The 20,659-nt window shown below is 39.7% G+C and overlaps 1 pseudogene; it reads left to right on the top strand.

Moving 5' to 3' along the window:
- Positions 1–458: 458 nt before the first annotated feature.
- Positions 459–10,823, top strand: LOC128783714 (uncharacterized; annotated as a pseudogene).
- Positions 10,824–20,659: the final 9,836 nt, after the last annotated feature.

Raw genomic sequence — 20,659 nt, 5'->3', positions numbered from 1 at the left:
GTCCCTTACTGCCAACCACCCTCATTACAGTGGTGGTCAGCGCTGATTTTCCAATGCTCACACACCTCACAGTGCAGTTCAAGAAGGCTCAGGGTTGCAGGGGGGAACAGAGCACTGTGCCACCTATGGCTCTGTTCCCCACCACCTCCAAACTGATTGTTTTGAGCCAGTCAACCTCTCCTCCAGTCTCCCACAATGAGGAACAATTGATACAGTCTACTTACTTTAGATGGCAAATTTCGGACAAGATAGATTACGTCTTTTAAGAGTCCATTTTATTGTGAAGGAATTCTATGCAACTAATGCAAATCTAGGGTATTAATCTGACTTCAGGTTCTGTCATGGTGTTTATTCACAGAGGCAGATGCAGATGAAGAGGTCTCGGTATAGCAAACTGTTAATGATTCTTAGAAAGGCTATGGGTTTTTCTGAGGAAGTATAATTAAATGAGGACTTTGATGTCAGGTGCATCTTTGAGCAAAGTATCTTTTGCTGTTATTAAGAATGATGAGGAGGAGATCTACAGCTTCAGCCTGTCTCTGATTGAACAGGTAGGAGTGAAGGCATGACATGCTTTAGGATGTTAATTCTTCCTTCATATTTATGTCAAATCAAGTTAGGAAGATACTATAAAAATGTCTTTTCTCTGTCAGATACTGATTTGGTATGTTCCAGGAAATTAGGTCTTATTCTTTTAAATTACCTGTGTGCCCATGACTATGAATTTCACAAAGTCATTTTCAAAAGAAATAGAAAATGCTATCAACATTTAATTTCTGGATCATTTATTGTATTTTGCCTTATGGAAAGAATGTAACAAAAGAAAATTTCACATTTGAGATGGATGTGGAGATGTTCTCTGACAGTTGCTTTGTACCTTTGTTATGTGATGCTGGATTCTAACTACTTTATTTACCTAAAATACAGATATATAAGCTTTGCTAGTCAGCTTGAAAATTAATGAAGAAAAGTAAGCCCATCTAGATGATAGTGATGATTCATTTTACTTCTCTTTGATGTCTATGTTAATAGATATATCTCACCCTGGAGGTATGTATTTCTCTGACATGACTATGAAGAAGTGGGATAAATTTCACATTGTGTGAGGTGAAAATAAACAAAAAAAAAGACATTAAACCACCAAATTTGTCATTTTTAATTATACATATATGATATTGTATGTACCTATTATAGTGTGTATATAGAATGGTATATATAAATTTATAAATAAGTTTCTATTGTATATATAGTTTGCAGTTAATGACTAGAAAGATTCATTTATTAGCTGTTATTATTTAGGAAGATAAATAGATTTCTTTTGCATAATTATTCAGGTGAAAATGTAGCTAAATTCTTGCAATACTCCTTGCTCTAAAACAATTGCATGGGTGATGATACAGCAGTTGGCACAACAGTTAGCAAGTTCCACCAGCATCACACCTGTCCAATAGAAGTGGTGGCTTTAAAATACATTTTTTTTTCAGTTGTGATTAGTCGCAGTCACTCTCAATCAGTTCACATTTTTCATTGGAGAAAGCTGATCTCTAGAAAGAGACTACTGAGCAGACTGTCTGTGTACTAACAGATATACATACTAATTAATATGGTAAGAGGTTACCTCTACAACCACAACAGAGCACAGAAAGACAATAGCAGGAAGGGGAGCTCAAATAATACTCTGCTCTCATTACTGATAACCAGGACAAAACAACCTTTGTTTAGCAAGATGCTGGTTTTCAGCCAAGAGTCTGATAAGAAGCAGAACCTCCAAAGTGGGATAGTGTTTTTTATCATGCCAGTGTTCTTTCTTACACAGCTGTCTCAGTCACAAAACTTCCCCCTGGGAAGGTATTGGGACATTCATGCATAGGATTGAGAGATAAAATCTGATGGAACATCACTGTTTAACTGTGCTGAGGTGAGAGGCAGCTGTCATGTCTTAGAAGGGATCATAAACCATCAAAGATCCCTGAAGTGCCTCCAGACTCATTTTTGGGGCCTTTCAACCAGAGGACTGCACATGATCCACAGTGTTGCAATAGACAGTGTAAAACTCCCTCCTCAGGGGAGGTACCTGGGCATTCCCACTTGAACATTAACCCATTGAACTTTGTGGTTTGGGAGCTTCCTCCATGCCTGATGGATCAAGAGTGTGATCAATGGATAAAGAAATTGCAACAAACAAGCCTTGTTGCTGGATCCACAGGTGATAGCTTTGCTTCCTGCTCTTATCTCTTCTTTCTCTTTTTGTTTCTTTTCCTTATATATTTTCTTAAGTGATGCCTTTATACTTTTATATAGATAAAAACCAAAACAGTTACCTATCCCCTTTCCAATGCAACCAAATTCTCCTAAAACAAACCTGCTGTACAAATACATATATAAACACCAGTAATTCAGTATCATTTCACTTTAATCTACCCCAAGGGATCTATTATTGACAAGAACCTCAGTTGCTTCATCTTCAGCAACAGGTGGTAACAAGGCCACATAGTGGCTGAGTGGTGAATGTTTCAGCAGTGCACATAACTTAATATGGGATGTTTTGAGGAGGAATGAAAGGAAGGAAAAATGGATTTAAGCGATTTGGGGAGGAGCAAGAATGGATAAATAAATGAGTAAGGGGGTAAAAAAGCCTGGTCATGTGTCAATAGTTTGATGTTCAGTACATGTGTATCTATATCTATATCTATATTTATATATCTATATGTATATCCATTTGTATATATGAATTTTCCCCCTGGAGAAAAGAATGTGGGTGTGACCTAATCACAGCCTTCCAGTACTTGAAGGGAGCTTACAACAAAGACAGAGATGGACTATTTGCAGGAGCCAAGGGACAATAGATTCAAACTAAAATAGAGTAGCTTTAGACTAGATATTAGAAGGAAATTTTTTGCTGTGAGCATGCTAAGGCACTTGAACAGGTTGTCCAGAGAAGCTGTGGATGCTCCACCCCTGGAAGTGTTCAAGGCCAAGTTAGATGGGGCTTTGAGCTTACTCTGGCCTAGTGAAAGGTGTCCCCACCCATAGCAGAGAGTTTGGAACTAGGTGATCTACAAGCTCCCTTCCAACCCAAACCATTCTATGATACCATGATATATGTGGTGAACATGTCTGACCTATATGCATGTGCCTACTGGCTGTATATGCTCAGCTTTGCTGCAGGTTGCACCTTGGAGCACAGAGCTGCAGCAGCCTCACCTCTGTCAGGCTGTTGGATCTAGCCCAGTGTTTTTCTCTTATGATGCCCTCTTACTTACATATGTGTCTTTGAAGGTGAGCTCTGCTCCACATCTGACTGCTCAGATATGACCAGGTGAATGCACAGATACACTTTAATAAGAAAATATCCAGGTAAATGTCCACAGCTGTGGGTACTTCCCGAGTGGATCCGCTGTTCTTTCTTAGAACTTAGGGTATGCAGTATTTTATCTGTTTTCTACATGAATAAAGTGAGGATGACGCATAATGAGGCATCACTCAGCCTTTCTGAAATGTTAACAACATTGCCCTATGTTGTATTTCCATTTGTTTTACAAAAATAACATCTTAGCTTTCCTATCACTTTTTACAACTAAGAGCAAATACTACATTTTCTGTCCTTGGGATAATCCTTTCCTCATGCCACTTCCATGCTCTTTTCACATTTTAAAATTCAAATACTGGTTCTGTAAAAAAAGTGTTCCAAAAATGCAGAAAAATATTTATTATTCAGATTTTAAAGTATCATGTGAATTAATTAATTTAAATTTATTTCAAGTAGCATATGTCTCTTGAGCCATTGAAAACACAGAAATTCTTCTATATATATTAAAGTTTCTCAAAAGTCTAAGGAAAATAATGCATCAAATACAAAAAAATTCCATAATTATTGCTGGTAGCTTTTAGTTACTGTAATTTATGATTAATAATACTGGATGTCTCCTACATATTTATAGTAGCCAATATTATTTCAGCACTTATGAATAATAAAAATAGGCATGTTTCCCATATGACTGATATTAATTCATTACTACTCTTGTTAAAATAAGAGTTAAGAACTCAGAAAGCTAATTGTGATTTATTTTTCTGTGTTAAGTGAACATGCAGGGATATGGCAGTTATTGCTTTAAGCTTTTAAAGTTTACAGACATTAAGTAGAATAACAAATATTTTATACAAGTTAAATAATTTGTGGGCAGAAAATATGCTTTATTCAATTTTTCCTTCTACTGAAATAGCCTCCTCTCTCCCTTCTTCAGTTCAGTCTTTTTCTTTCTTTTACTGCTCTCACACTGAATGGAATATGGAGGTGAGAAGGAAGTTGCGGAAGGAAGGAAGGAAGTTGCGGAAGGAAGGAAGTTGCAGAAGGAAGGAAGGAAGTTGCGGAAGGAAGTTGCGGAAGTTGCGGAAGGAAGTTGCGGTAGGAAGGAAGGAAGTTGCGGAAGGAAGTTGCGGAATGAAGGAAGTTGCGGAAAGAAGGAAGTTGTGGAAGTTGCGGAAGTTGCGGAAGGAAGTTGCGGAAGGAAGTTGCAGAAGTTGCGGAAGTTGCGGAAGGAAGTTGCGGAAGGAAGTTGCGGAAGGAGGTTGTGGAAGGAAGGAAGTTGCGGAAGGAAGGAAGTAGCGGAAGTTGCGGAAGTTGCGGAAGGAAGGAAGGTGCGGAAGGAAGGAAGGAAGGAAAGAAGGAAGGAAGGAAGGAGACAAAAAGTAGGAAAATAAGAGCTTTCAACAATGTATAAACCAGGTGGTTATTACTTATACTATTGTTAATATTATTCATTATTTTTTCCATTAAAATAATCTTATTAGGAAGCCATGACTGCCATTATTCTTGGTTATTTCTTGAGAGATCCTAACTGCTTTTGGGATCTGACATAAAATTTTGTATTTCTTTCTCCATCTCATGCAGCTCAGAAGGCATGGAATGTGAATTCCATGGTTATTGCCAATGGAGAAAAGACACTCATGAATGAAGCAGTGCACTGTTAGAAAGTGAATTTACATTCAGGAACAATCCTCACTGTTATAAACACAAATAACTGATATTCTTTAAAAAAAAAAAGAGAGAGTGAGAGTGACAGAAGGGCAGTATTTCTTAGTGTTTCTAAGCAAATCCAGAGCAAATAGATTATAAGAGATTTAAGCATGAATTTACAAACTGTGGAATTCACAGTCACTAAATATTTCACATTTTTATGGTTTGCAGCTGTGTTTAAATAAATCTATCTAATTATATTGAAGGCTGCATTGTAATCACAGGCTAATCCCATTTGCCTGCCCAGAACATGATAACAATGAGCTTGACTGAGTCAAGATTTAAAAATGGAGAGGATTTTGGATTTATCCTAAGGTTCTCTCCTTCCTTCCTTCCTTCCTTCCTTCCTTCCTTCCTTCCTTCCTTCCTTCCTTCCTTCCTTCCTTCCTTCCTTCCTTCCTTCCTTCCTTCCTTCCTTCCTTCCTTCCTTCCTTCCTTCCTTCCTTCCTTCCTTCCTTCCTTCCTTCCTTCCTTCCTTCCTTCCTTCCTTCCTTCCTTCCTTCCTTCCTTCCTTCCTTCCTTCCTTCCTTCCTTCCTTCCTTCCTTCCTTCCTTCCTTCCTTCCTTCCTTCCTTCCTTCCTTCCTTCCTTCCTTCCTTCCTTCCTTCCTTCCTTCCTTCCTTCCTTCCTTCCTTCCTTCCTTCCTTCCTTCCTTCCTTCCTTCCTTCCTTCCTTCCTTCCTTCCTTCCTTCCTTCCTTCCTTCCTTCCTTCCTTCCTTCCTTCCTTCCTTCCTTCCTTCCTTCCTTCCTTCCTTCCTTCCTTCCTTCCTTCCTTCCATTTTTTTTTTGCTTGCTTTGTTTTGTTGTTGTTTTTTTTTTTTTCCTAAATATGATTGACTTTCTGCTTCAAAAGAATTATGTTTATGACCTTAAACCAAAAGTAAGAAAGACAGATATGTCAATTCTTGACACTTTCCCACAAAGACCAGACCATCTGGACATTCTGTGTTTGTAACAGGTGCTTCTGGGACTTAGAGCCTAATTCTGGCCCAGATTCTGTTCTGTATGGTTGACTCCATTACTGTATGTAACTGCACATTGCATTAATTGAAGGGACTCAGAAAGGCCAAGTAAAGTAATTAGTCAGTTGGTCATGCATAAAAGAGACTAGTGGCTTAGTGCCACTGAATGTTGAATGCACAGATGTACAGCACCATCAGCTTTTGCTCTCTGTGGTACTCTGCTAATCTCCAGCAGGTAGAGCAAAGATCTGTCTTAGTCCAGGTTTTCAGTCTCCTGGAAACAACAACATAAATTTCATATCCACTTGGGAGAGAAAATCATAAGTTTGAATGACCTAAAAAAGAAGCTACATCAGCATAAAATTGTCAGAATGGTAAAAGTGCCAGATGGGCCAAATATGACAGTTAGGTTTCTAGGTTCCAGTCTGAGTTTTAGGTTTATCCTGCAGCAACTGGCATCTGCAATACAAGATGTAAAATGGGTGTGATTTTGATTTTATAAGCTAATTTTTTGAACTATGCTGTTTTTCTTTTCCTGTACTTGACATTTTTTGTAAGCCTAGCTATTTTGGGGTCAGAGTTTGATCAGAATTGTTAGCTAGTGTCACCTGGAAAGTTAGGAAAATATCTGCTCTGCTACTCAATTCCACTGAGCAGTCGAACTAAATGTGGGCAGTGGGGGCATTCAAAAAAGTTGTGAGAGTGGTTTATAGTTCAGTTTTTTTGTAGATTATAGCAGGAACTCAAATCCTTTTCCTGTTTCTTTCACAGATGCTGTGTGTGTGCTGTTTTGCTGTACATCCAGTCAGAGTGGGTGTAATCAAAATGTTTGGATTGTTGTATTTTACTGTAATGTAAAATTTCTAGACTGAACCTTTATTTTTAAAAGAGTATTTTTTACTTTCTGATCAGAACAACCAGAATTAAGAACTGGTAAACTGAAATCACAGTTTACCTAGGCCACTATTTTCACTATTATATTAGGTTTTACACATATTGTCATGTTGAAATAATCCTCAGCAGCGTGCATTGCAATAATGTACTCTCATGGCCTTCAATCGTAGAGCTCGCTACAAAAATTTCTTAAAATAGTAAGATCCAGCATTTGAAATATTATAAAAACTACTTTTAATCTCTACTCTAGTCATCTTAGGATCTTCTATTCACTATAGAGAACTATCTATTTTCTATATTTCCCATGTACTTTGATAACTAAACAGCAGTGTGATCAACTCCCTCAAGGGCAGAAAGGCCCTGCAGAGAAACTCCACAAATTAGAGGGAAGAGCAAATACCAACTGTACAATGTCCCACAAGGGCAAGTGACAGATTCCTCACCTTTGACAGGGTGTGAATAGACTGAGGAATGAGGAGCTGGCTGGAGGGCAACACTGCAGAAAGGGACTGGAGTGTCCTGATCAGTGGCAAGTTGAACATGAGTCAGCAGAGCCCTGGCAGCCAGTAGGGCCAACCCTGTCCTGGGTTGCATTTGACACAGCATCACCAGCCGGGCAAGGGAAGGGATTGTCTTGCTCTGCTCTGAGCTGGGGCGGCCTCACCTTGTATATTGGGTGCAGCTTTGGGTGCCACAATATAAGAAAGACATTGTGCTACTAGAGAATATCAAGAGTAGGGCCATGAGAACAGTGAAGAGCCTAGAGAGGAAGCCTTATAAGAAGTGGCTGAGGTCACTTGGCCTTTTCATTCTTGGGGACACTGAGGGAAGACCTCATCAGAGTCTTCAACATCTTCATGAGGGGAAGCGCAGGGGCAGGTACCAATGTCTTCACTGTTGTGACCAGTGACAGGACTCAAGAAAACATCATGAAGCTGAGTTAAGATAAATTTACATTCATTTCTAGTGGAGTAAATAATTATTGGTGTAATTTCAGCTGTATTGTTTTAATCCAGTTCTGGAGTGCATTCATAAAATTCCCTCCTTTTCAAACCTCAGATTATTCTTTCTTTTACTATGTAAATTGAGGAAGAAATATGGCTTTAATCTTTGTCACTTGTTGAAATTGACAGCTTTTCCCTACTATTTATATTCCTAAATTATAAAAGAAGGGTACCTACATGTCAAAATAACCAGTGTTACTTTAAACTTTATATTTTAATATGGAAACAACTACAAGAGCTACTGATTTATGAGAACTACCGTTTATTTAATCACTATGACATTTTTTAAGAGGCGGAAAAAAATTAACTGAACTATAATATTCAGATAGATTTTGGTGATAAGCATGGAAGAAATAAGATTTAAATAGTTCTTGGGGACTTAAGGTGAGGTAAAAAGCCTGGGAAAGATATATGAACCCAAGATACTGATCTAGTTTGATATTATAGGTTTCAGTATTACTCATCTGCATTGCCTATTTAATTTGTGTGAGCAGGCAGGGGAATCAAATATCCTGGAGAAAAGGATTCAGAAGGCTGATCATCCTGTAAGGTTTTCAGTGGGAATTGTATGTATTCATCTTCTGAGATTACTGAACATTTTACATGTTATATTTCAGTCCACTACCTAATTAATATAAAGAACAGAGCTGAGGGACAGTACAAAGAGATGGTGTGATGTGTGTAGTGATTTAAACAGAATTGCCAAATTTAATTGTAAGCTCACTGGACTTTTTTAATATCCTGAGCACATAGTGCTTGATTAAAAAAGCCCCACATATCAGTCGCTTTGATCGGATAACAAATATTGGAAACAGGTTTATACTTTAGTTGGAATGAAGTATTCCTCTGTCCCTCAAAATTCATAAGGAGTAGACAAGTTACCATTGTAATTTAAGATTTTCATGTGTCTGAAGTAATTCATCCTCTTTTCAAACAGAGCAAAGTGATTGTCATAAAATACATGGATTGTGTTTGAGTTGGGAAAAAAAAAATGTTGCCTGGAAGGCAATGAAGATTGAAAACACCCTACCATCATGCTCTTTTATTATTTATTTCTCTCTTTTCATGTGCATTTGCTAAATATACTCAAATATTTGGAATTATGAATACTAATGCTAGTCTATTTTGAATAATATAGAGACCATATATCATTTCATCTATGGAATTTCTTATAATTTAGAAATAACTACAGTTATCCCAAATTTGTGCCAGGTAGCTAGGAGCAAAAGCTCACTTTCAGTCTATGTAAGAAAACATTTCATGGCAGCCATTAATACCAATGGCAAAAAAAAAAAAAAAAAAAAAAAAAGCCAGATATAAAATGATGTTTTGAATTAAGAGAGTGGATAGAGAAATAGTAAAATAATACTCATGAAAATAAAGACTGAATTGCTAGAGAACCCTAGCCATACAAATTCTAATGATTTACTTCATATGGACACAACTTATTTGATTACAGCTGCCTCTTAATGCTGTGTCATTGCTGTTATGCCTTTTGAAATTACATAATTGAGGATAGCCTCACTGACAGCTCTGCCATGAGCTGCCAGACAGCAAACTGATTCAAGGATAACACAACGGTAAGTATTGTATTATTTCCTTATTTTATCATAATTTTTCTGCTAGATAGTCCACAGATATAATATAGTTTTTCTGAATAGCTGGAATATGTGTTTTTATTTAGCTGTATATATAAGTTATATGATTGAGCAGCATGTTAGCTAATTGTTTAATGTTTCTGAGTAAACACCAGGTATATATCCAAAACATACTTGATTTTACAATATTGTCCTTTATATTGAAATTAAACTAATAAAAATCCTACATAGTCTGTGCATTTGCTCCAATCCAAACAATATAACATTGTTGCAGCAGGGTGGAATAAGGAATAAACAACAATTAAAAGTGTTTATTGCTACCTTACCTCAGTTATAATCAAGGTTCTCAATAATGAGAAAGATTGACAAAGTTTTTAGACATTAAAAGGACTCCAAGAGGAAATAATATAATCAAGTTAGTTGTGTGAAATTTAATCTGCTGAACATACTTCAGCACACGTGAAAATGTGCAGTGCTTGTCAAATGTCAGTATTGATTTACTATTATTTTTATTTTAGATTCAGTACTACATTTATTTATTTACTTACTTACTTGTTATTCGTGGACACTTAACCTCGATTCTCTGTCCCATGGCAACTGCTTATGGAAGGTGGAATCACCTGGACCATAGCACAGCCCCTGAGTGGTGCAGCTAAGTGGGAAAGTGTCTGATTCAAAAGTATAAATATTCTTTGAGGAAAATCAGCAATGTATGGCTGCTGCTCCTACTCCTATTTGCCATCTCCTGTCTCGTGGCATGATTTAACCAAACTGGAAGAAGAATCTGGTCTTTCAAGAAAAGAATCAAAATTTTCAGCAAAATAACAAAGTTTTCATATTGAGAACAAAGCCCACTCTCAGGAGAATCTAAGTGTCCACAGACAGAACAAAGTCCTTTGGGAACAGAGTAAAATCCTTCAAAAGAAGCATAGGGACTCTTCAGAGGAAACAAAGAACCTTGAGAAACAGCAAAAGGCTTGCCAACAAAATAAAGCCCTCAGAGAAGAGATTAAGTCTCTCAAAGGACAATAATGAACATTTGCATTGAAGGGAAAAGCTCTTCAGCAGGAGATTTTAGCTTTATGAGAAAAACACAAAGCCTTCAAGGACTGGTTTGAAGCTCTTCAAGAGGACAACAAAGCCATTCAGGTGGAGGAAAAAGCTGTTTGTGAAGAAAAAAATCCCTCAGTGAGGAGAAATTTGCTTTGCAATAAGGAATTTCAAATAAGAAAAAAGCCCTATGAGGTTAGGAGAAAGTTCTCCAAGAACAGCACAGAGACCTCCATGAATGGAATAAGATACTCCAAGAGAATGAACAATGCAATATAAGTAAAGAACCAAGTGCTTAGGGAGATTTTGTAGCAGGACTGAAGAGTTTAGTAAAAACAGCAATTTCTGTTGTTGGCCAAATATCAGCAAGTAATGGATGAAAAAAGGCATCAAGCAGCCTGTTAGGCTTAGTGCAGAGGTCTTGAAGAAGTGCTGAATCATGGATGTTGATATTTCAGATCCCTGAAGCCTAGTAAATTAATGTTGCAATACATAATGAATATCTGTAGATGTCTCCTATATTGGGGTATTGAATATTGCACAAAACAACTCTCTTATTTTTGTATTTCAAAGGTTAGTTTAATGCTTTTTACCATAGAATACTAGGGGATATTAATAGAAAATGGATTCTGATGTAATGAACATTAAAGTCATATACAAGTGAGACTGTGACAGACTTTAATTTTTTGCATCTAGATTAACCAGTAATATATTTCTGAAAACAATTGGTATTAAATATTTTCAGAATATGGTAACAAATTCTTTGTCTTGGATGTCTTCCTTCAAAGATCCAGTTTTAACTTGAATTGTGAGAAAATTTGGTATATCTGTGCTATTAAAAAAAGAAATATTATGAAGCAAGCTTGAACACTGTTTTCCTGGACAGTATACCAGGCTACTTTTCTCTGCTTCTGCTTTGTGCAATTTCAAAGCCAACAGGTATGCACAATTACTGCCAAAAGCAATACTTAGACGAGCCAGTGTTTGTCTTTAATTGTATATGTTCCTCAAATGTCAGCCTTGTAAGCTTTGTACCCTTTGGCTCATCTACATGTATTTAGATCAGATTTCAGTACCCATGAAAAAAATTGTGCTATCATATGATAAAAACACTGCCCTTGTGATGTGCAAAAATATTATTTCAAAATCTTGCAACCAAAAAAACCAGACCAGAATAAAACCAACACATTGACACCACCTGGTGTGCATTTAAGAAATCAGGGACAAGAACTCATTGTATGGATGTGACCAGTCTGCTTTTGTTAAGTCTAACTATAACCAGACTGACACACAAGTGGAGTACTTGACACACAACCTTGAGTCCAGGACTTTGGAAAATATTTCTTGTTCACCTAGAAACTGAGTTAGCAAATAAAAGTGTTAAAATACAGAATACTTATTAGTGGAGAAACAGTAGGGGTAGCAAAGAAAGTTTTCTAGTCATGGTTCCAAAATCTCAAGGCAATAGAGCAAGGACATGTGTAGCTAGCACCTGAGATAGACAAATTTACATTTTCTTTCTTTTGCCAAATGTTAAAGTCTTAATAGTTATATCACTGGCCTTAAAGACCAGATAGGCCTTGTAAAGTTGAGCACAGTGTTGTACTAGTGGACATCATGCCTGAGAAAACTGATGCAATTTAGAAATATTATGCTGGAGAACATTCAGGAGTTTTTTTTCTTGTATAGATGATTTCCCAGTGAGAACACTGACAAGAGTACTTTATCCTCAGTTTAGAGATTTTTTTATTCATCCCCTTCTATTGTAGGTTGGGTTGATTTAGTCAGGGATTTTATTAATGTTAATTAGGTTGGTTCCTTGTACTCCCCTATTTTCCCTCTCAGTGGTTTGCTCCAAGTTGTTTACCACGAGAGCTCCCGCCACTCAGACCTGTCTATCTTCTCACTTCTTCCAGTTTTCTCCTTACATGGTTCTGTCAGTGAAGGTTTGCTCACTCCTAGACGAATGTCAATCTTGTAACCACTCCCTGCTTCTTCATGAAAGTTCTGCATCAATGTCGTGGTTTGACATAGAAGTGAATTTTTTCTAGGAAGTTGGGTCAAAGTAATTAGTAGTTAGGTTTGGATACTAGCACCTGGAGTGACCACTGAAAGTATAGACACGCTTCTGAGAACACAAGGGGTTAAAAGCAAGAACTCCTAGGAGAACTGTCTCTTTTAGTTCCGGTCGTCAGAGAGTGCAGACTCTCCCCTGCCCAGCCTTAGGCTGGGTGGGGGAGGGGAAGCCACGCAGCCTTGTCCAGGTAGGCCGAGGGGCTGAGGGTCTGGAACCGAGCCAGCTCCTGTGGACGGAAGGGTAGAGAGAAGTGGAGATGCCTTTGCCCCCCCTCTTCTAAGAGGGAAAGAGACAGAGAGCCTGGCGGTACCTGGAAATTTGCTGGCAGAGGAGAAGGAGAAGGGCGGGGGGGGGGATGTCTAGCGTGGGAGACGGAACACTGGACCAAGATATCAGCTGTCTAGGGAGTCTGAACGTTTAACTTTTTCTAAGAAATGAGGGCTTTTAAAAAGTATTACTCTTCTTTGATTTGTAGTGGAAGAGAGATAGTCCGGGACTTGAGATGTTAGAAGAAGAAATATTTAGGTAGGAGGAGATGATGAAGTAGCTTTTGGCTGGACTTTTCTTGTTAGCCATGGACTGAACCAAAATCTCCTGCAATAGAGACTGCATTTTAGGGGGATGCAGTGGTGGCCCAGGGAGACCTGTTTCAGCTTCAAACAGCACAAGAATGGCGAAAAACGAAGAAAGCTGAAGAGGGAATGGTGATACCTTCTGTCTTCAGGAAGAAGATGAGTTCTGTTTTTAGACCCCTCGGCCCCAGGGGAAAATGGGGGGGACTGTAGTCCCAGGATGAGAAGCTGAACTGTTGTATCTTTAGGTCCATGGCAAAGCATCCTTAAAGGAACCCTATGAGCAGTCTGTCCATGCACGGTGGTGACAGCACTGTGACATGGAATGGAGAGTGTCACACTGGCAAATTTTTTTTTTTTTCCGGGCGGTTGCCATGTGTAACAGGGAAACACAGGGTGGCAGCTGTGTTTCCTGGGGGGTCTGTAGTGCAAGAGAGACTTCTCTCTCCCTTGATAGTTTGAGTATAGATTACCTGAAGGGTGGTAATTTGATCAGGAATCCCAGGTGATGTTTCATAGCTGAGTGTTTTTAGAAATTGGGAAGAGGAGGGGTGTTTTAAAAGGTCTTCATCCTAAATTTAGTTTATGTGTTTTCTATATTAGTAGTAGTTTAATAAAGTTTTTTTCCTTTGTTATTAAGCTTAGGCCTGCTCTGCTCTGTTCCTGATAACATCTCACAGCATTTATTTAGAGAAGGTGCATTTTCATAGGGATGCTGGCATTGCGCCAGTGTCCAACCATGACAATCAATCACCCCACCTTAGTCCTTCTATTTGTCCCAGAATGATGTACCCACCTCTGTTATGTTTCCATAGGTTGTTATAATCTATGTCACTCCCCTGTCGCTTGTCCCCATAGGGTGAGGCAGGTTTCCACCCCTGTCCGCCCACCCCCTACTTAATCTGTTGCAAGTTCTTTGTCCGTCGGCATTTGCACTGCATTCAGTCCAGAGAGCATCCCACCACGCATGGGGGAATAAAAGTTCTTTGAACCAGCAAACAAGTGTCCTTCTCTCGTCCCTTCACTTCTTCTCAGTGTGAAACTACCAAAGCTGCGTTACCCACGCTGCAGCAATTAGCACCATCAGGGAGGCAGACGCCATAACCCTGGAGTGCCCGCTCACGTGGTGGCTATGGTCTCACAAAGGCAGTGCTAGCCGGCGCTTTTCAACTGCTTGAGGTCGTAGCAGATAACCGCCACTCCCTTCCTTTGGATAGATACTTTGTATGTTAGAGGCATAGTCAGCAGATGCCTATCTTGCTTGTAGAGATCTTACTTTGTGGTTTGAGTGGCCATAGAAGAGAGAGCTAAGGAGAGATGAACCGTGGACTTGATCAGTACTAGAACCTTTTTATGAATGTAGGCTAAATTGCATGACTGCTTATGTAAATACTGCATAATAATTGTTGAAATCATGTGAGCTAAAAAAAAAAAAAAGCAACAAACCTCTATAACCATAGAATTATTTAGGTTGGATATGAACTTTAGGGATCACTCATTGAAAGCAATGACAGATTTCAGGTTACTTTACATAAGAGGAACATAAAGAAAGGTTACCTTAGGATGGGGAAGGAAAACACATCTGTCTCCAGAATTTTTCTGGTTCTTCTTCTTGGTTCATTGGTCCAGTACTGGACATGTCTGATGGGTCCTAGTTGCAGAGAGAGGTGGCAGAGCTGCATGGGAGTGGCTAAGTTGCTGTTTTATTCCTCTCACAGCATCTCTGGGAGACATGGTTTTGGGGGAAAAAATGGTGAATGTACTTTGTAAGTGTCCCTCAATTTCTTTGGAGGTGGTTTTTTTCCCATTTTTTTCATGCCTCCAGTAACAGGTGCTCTTTCCTGAGCAGGTACAAATCAGCTGGGGGCTCCCTTGCCTTGCTGCATGTTTAGTTCAAGATGAGTTGCTTATGGCAGTGTCAGAGCTTGCCAAAGCCAGCCTACTGGTTCAGAGTAGTTCGGAGTCTTCTCCACAGAATGCATCCTGCAGATACCAGAAACTCAGCCATCCTACCACTTACACTCAATACAGTATTCCTGTATTGAGAACTGTTCTGTCCCTTAGCCTGGACCTTGTGTCAAATAACTTTTTCAACTAGGAATAAAATGGATGTGTGGGTGCATTTCACTCATGGGTTTTTTTCCATATTGGATAAGCAATTATAATTTCTGTGCCTTGCAACTTGCAAATACCATTTTCCAGCTATATGTTTTCTTCTATTCTGCTCATTCAGAGTTGAATTGCAGCAGGTTTCTTGAATAATGCTTCTAATCATGATTTGCAAAGTCCAACAACTCATAGTTTTGTCTGCGTGGCAGTAGGAAATCTTAAGGATTGATTCACAGAGTAGATAGAAGAATTTGTGACTGCAGTGGACAGAATTTTTAAAACTTTAATGCAGAGGCAAAATTTGTTTTCTGGACAAGAAGTCAGGGCAGAAACTTGGGGTAGTTAAGACATGCATTCTGAGTCAAATTTCAGACTCATCCAAGCTGGATAGTCCTGGTTCATGCATAACTTAAGTGATAGCTTGTTAGTGGCTGCGTGTTACTTTTCCTGGCCCCGATCAGCTCCCGAGTGTCCGGCTTGGCGCCTCAGCTTCTCGTCAGGGTCGGTGCTGCCGCTTCTTCTGGGCGTTTCTGCGGCTGCGCCCCAGGGTGGGCTGGCTGCGCATTGCCGTCGGCGCGAGGGAAGGAAACAAAGAGGCAGGAAATTCATCCAAATCCGTCCGCGTGGTGGCTGGATGCTTTATTGGTAACGAGAGCCGCAATGGAGAAGCCGCAGCCCGCTTCCAACCTCGCTTGGACAAATCTGGCCCCGAGGCTGGGGTGCCACGGAAGGATATAGGGGTGGGATAGGGGAGGACAGGAACCCTCCGCCCAATGAACGCAGAAGCTGTGGCAGTGACATGTGCCACAGCGACCAATGGGAACACGATGGGGGCAGACACGGGGCTTCAGGGCGAGTGAGATCACAGGAATGAGGTGACGAGCACAGAACTGCTGGGACCAGATGGGGGAGTGGTCACAGGAGTGGCAGGGGAGAAAATCCAATGGCAGGCAGCCTGGGGCTAACTTCCATGGGAGGGGGAACATGGGGGATACATGAGGATACATGGAACCAGTAAGCTAACAAAGACCAGAACCCCAAATCTGAACCTAAAACCCAGGATGCAACACTTGTGCCTTGTATCTCAGATGGGATATGTACGTAAGGAGCAAACCCTTACACAGACATAAGACAGAATTTGCTGTTGTGCAGCAGAATTTTTCAACTTTTGTTCTTTTTCTAGCTGTGTAGTGATGAGCTGAGCGAGAACTTCCACTTCCCCCACGGAAACTTGATACACATTACACATAGCTGTGTGTCCTGTGAGACACTCACACAGAACTTGCACCTAGACTCGTAGCTCCCCATATCTTTGAGGAGAAAGAAGTATTTCCTGTTTTCTGATAGTCTCTTACCTGAGTATGTTTCAATTTCTGCTGAAGTATATGAAGGTGCTCTTCTAGAGCTTCTTTCTCTGATCTTTTTCTTCCCTTGGTCCCCTTGTAATTTTATGATGTGTTTAGTCAGATTGGTATTTTATGATGTGTTTAGTCAGAATTAGGGACTATGATAATAACTTGGCAAGATTATGTGCTAGTGATGATAATATGCCTTTTGGAAAATACTGCATTAAATTCTAATTGCATTTGGGTGTATTTTATTTCTGGGATTGGCTACTTATATAATGAAGAAATATGGTGCTTTAATTTGTCTTTATAGCATTAATATGATTACATTTACTTGCATACAAATAAATTAATTATTCCATAAATACATTATGTTTAAAACATTACAAAATTATTGTGTGTAATTAAAAACTTCAAGTATGATTAACAGTGTTTCAAGGTATTCTAAATTAGCTGTTTATTTCCTGTGATAAACTGAACATCACTTTGGTATAAGGAGTGATGATAAAGCTTCAGCTTTATAATCTGTATAATGATAGATTGACTTTTGTGTGATGATGCAGGTCTTGGGCTGTAACAAACAGAATTAAGTCCTGAAGGTTTGGTGCGTTTACCATGATTGGATACCAGGTATCCATCAAATCTGCTCTATCACTCCCCTCCACAGATGGACAGGGGAGAGGAAATATAAAAAAAGGTTCATGAGTTGAGATAGGGACAGAGAGAAATCACTCCCTGATTACTGTCATAGGAAAAACAGACTCAGCTTGGGAATATTAAATTAATTTATTACCAATCAGATTCAGAGAAGGATAATGAGAAGTAAAACAAATTTTAAAAACACCTTTCCTCCTTCATGGGTTCTATCTTCTCCCTGACATAAGTACAGAGAGATGGGGAGTGGGGGTTATAGTCAGTTTATCACACATTGTTTCTGTCACTGCTCAGGGAGAGGAGTCCTTCCCCTGCTCCACCATGGCATTCCTCCCACAGGAGACATTTCTCAATGAACTTCTCCAATGGGAGTCTTTCCCACAGGCTACAGTTCTTCATTAACAGTTCCACTGTGGGTCCCTTTCCTATGGTATGCAGTCCTTCAGGAACAGCCTACTCAACACTGGGGTCCTTATAGGGTCACAAGTCCTGCCAGGAAAATCTGTTTCAGCATGGGCTCCTTCCTTCATGTGTGCACAGGTCCCTGCCAGAAGGCTGCTCCAGCATGGGTTTCCCAAAGGTTCACAGCCCTTTTCCAGGCATCCATCTGCTCTGGCTTGGGTCTCCTCCATTGACCTCAATAGGCTCTATGGGGACAGCTTGAACTTACCCATAGTCTTCACAACAGTCTTCATGGGAATCTCAGTTTCAGCATCTGGAGCACCTCCTCGGCCTCCTTCTTCACTGACCTTGCTGTTTCCAGAGTTGCTTCTCTCATATATTCTCACTTCTCTCTTCTCTCAGCATGCTTAAATCTGCACAATAACTTCTTCCTTCTTAAATATCTTATCACAGAGGTGCTACTACCATCTCTGGCTCAGCCTTGAACATCTGCAGATCTGTCTTGTAACTGATTGGCATTGGCTCTGTTGGACATGTGGAAGCTTCTGGCAATTTCTTAAGAAGCCAGTCTGCAGCCCAACCCTTCTATGAAAACCTGGCCACACAAACCCAATACAAAGAAAACACCCAATCCCAAAACCCAGTTACCAGCAGTGTGCATCAGGGATTAATACTGAGGCCCATGCTGCTTAACACCTTCATTAATAACCCAGAGAATAGGATGGCGTGCACCCTCAGCAAGTTTGCAGATGATATAAAACCAGAAGGAGTGACTGATACTCCCAATGGTTGTGCTGTCATTCAGATGAACAGACTGGAGACTTGGACAGATAGGAACCTAATGAAGTTCAGAAAAATCAAGCACATATTTCCCCAGGAGAATTCCTGTGGAGGAATAAGGTCATGTACCAGTAAATGCTTCCTGCTGACCATCTGGAAAGCAGCTTTGTAAAAAAAAAAACTGACCTGAGCCACTCCCTGGCAGACACCAAGTTGAAAAGGAGATGTCAGTGTGACCTTGCAATACAGAAAGTTAATTGTATCCTGGGCTGCATTAGGAAAAGTGTTGACAGCAGGGACGTGATCCTCCCCCTCACTGTGGATGAGGCCACAATTAAATAGTGCATCCAGCTCTGGGTCAAGCAAAGGGTCACTGTCTCTCAGTTTAAGTCATTGAGTAGAGGCTGGCAGACCTGGAACTGTTCAGCTTGGAGAAGATTCAGGGGAATCTTATGCATAGGTATAGATAGCTAATTTGAGCAGGGGAGGAGAGCAGTAAAGAATTTCGAGCCAGACTCTGGTCTGTGTTATTTAATAAAAAAACAAGAGGTAATGGACAGAAATTAAGATATAAGAAATCCAGGTGCAAGGAGCAATCCAATATGCAAGGTGTTCAGTTTTAAGATCTTTTGAAAACACAAGCCCTTTAATGTGATCATTTTTTATATTATTGTTTTATACATTATCCCTTTTCCTTCTATCCTTCTTATAGTTTTCTACCATGGTTAAAAATGTGAGACAAGGGATTACTAACATAAATTGAATCTGCCTTGTAATAGATGCTTTCAAAAATCGTGAAATTCCCAGATCTATAGGTAAACAATATTTTTTACATATTTCCATTTCCACAATGAAAGAGAGAGGAGTTAAAGGGAAAATAATTGCAGGAAAATAGCATCGCAATTTCCCTTATCAGGGTGGTAAATTCAATGTCCTGCTCAGTTTCTTTCCCACTCATCTCTCTAGGTTTTTAATGTGCATGTAAATGACTCATGAAGTTTTGGACCTACCTGCACAGACACTGTTAACATACAGGAGGGGATAATTTTTGGTAACACATTGAATGACTGTGCTGGTTTTGTTTGGGGTAGTTAATTTCCTTCACAGTGTCTGGTATGGGACTGTGTGTTGGATTTGTGCCAAACACAGAGTTGATAATAAAGAGATGTTTCTGCTAACACTGAGCAGGGCTTACACAGAGCCAAGGGCTTTTCTGCTTCTCCTACTGCCATGCTGGTGAGGAGTATGGGGGTGCACGGGAGGCTGAGAGGAGATAGAGCTGGAACAGGTGGCCCAAACTGGTCAAAGGGACATTCCAGACCATATAGCATCATGCTCTCTTATTTAAAGCAGGGGAAAAAAAAAAAGGAAAGTGTGGGGGGATGTGGAATTCAAAGCGATGGTATTTGTCTTCTCAAGTCACTGTTACATGTGATGGGGCCCTGCTCTCCTGGAGATGGCTGAAACCCTGCCTGCCAATTGGAAGTGGTGAATGAATTCCTTGTTTTATTTTTCTTGCATGTGTGGCTTTTGCTTTCCTTATTAAACTGTCTTCATTTCAAACCATGAGTTTTCTTGCTTTTACCCTTCTGATTCTCTCTCCAATCCCACTAGTGGGGGAGTGAGAAAGCAATTGCGTCACTTGAGGGATATTTTTTTGGTTATGTGAGCTACATAAAAGATGATAGCTACAGAGACTGCAGGCACATAAAACCAAGATAAGTATGCTGTGGGTATAAGACACAAGAGAAATAATATCAAATGCTAACATTGGAGGGAAAGGTGAAGCAAGTGTAAGATGCAATCTTATTTATGATGATTCAAAAAAAAATGTTTGTACTTTGGATTAATTTTGCAATGAAATATATCTCCAGAGAATGCTTCCAGATGATGGACAATTCTGTAGCACCAAAACCCTCAGATCTGAGGATTGTGTGGTGATCAAAATTATTATTATAGTTCAAATTTCAAATATCAGCAAAATCTCATACATCCTGAAACAGTCTTGGGAGCTCAAAAAATATCTCACTATCCAGAACCCTTTGAGACATAAAAGGAAAGTTAGAGGGCTCCAAGGTCCCAGGAAGGGGTAGCGCTACTAGCAGAATCACAGCAACGATGCAGAGAGATGAATGCACATCTATCTCTTCAGCTTTACTGAAGGAGCAAACATGCCAAAGAATATTAAAGTGCAG

This window comes from Vidua chalybeata, chromosome 2 (assembly GCF_026979565.1).
Source record: "Vidua chalybeata isolate OUT-0048 chromosome 2, bVidCha1 merged haplotype, whole genome shotgun sequence".
Lineage (NCBI taxonomy): Eukaryota > Metazoa > Chordata > Aves > Passeriformes > Viduidae > Vidua > Vidua chalybeata.
The sequence above is the reverse complement of the archived record's forward strand: the minus strand, read 5'-3'. Positions and strand labels throughout refer to the sequence as shown.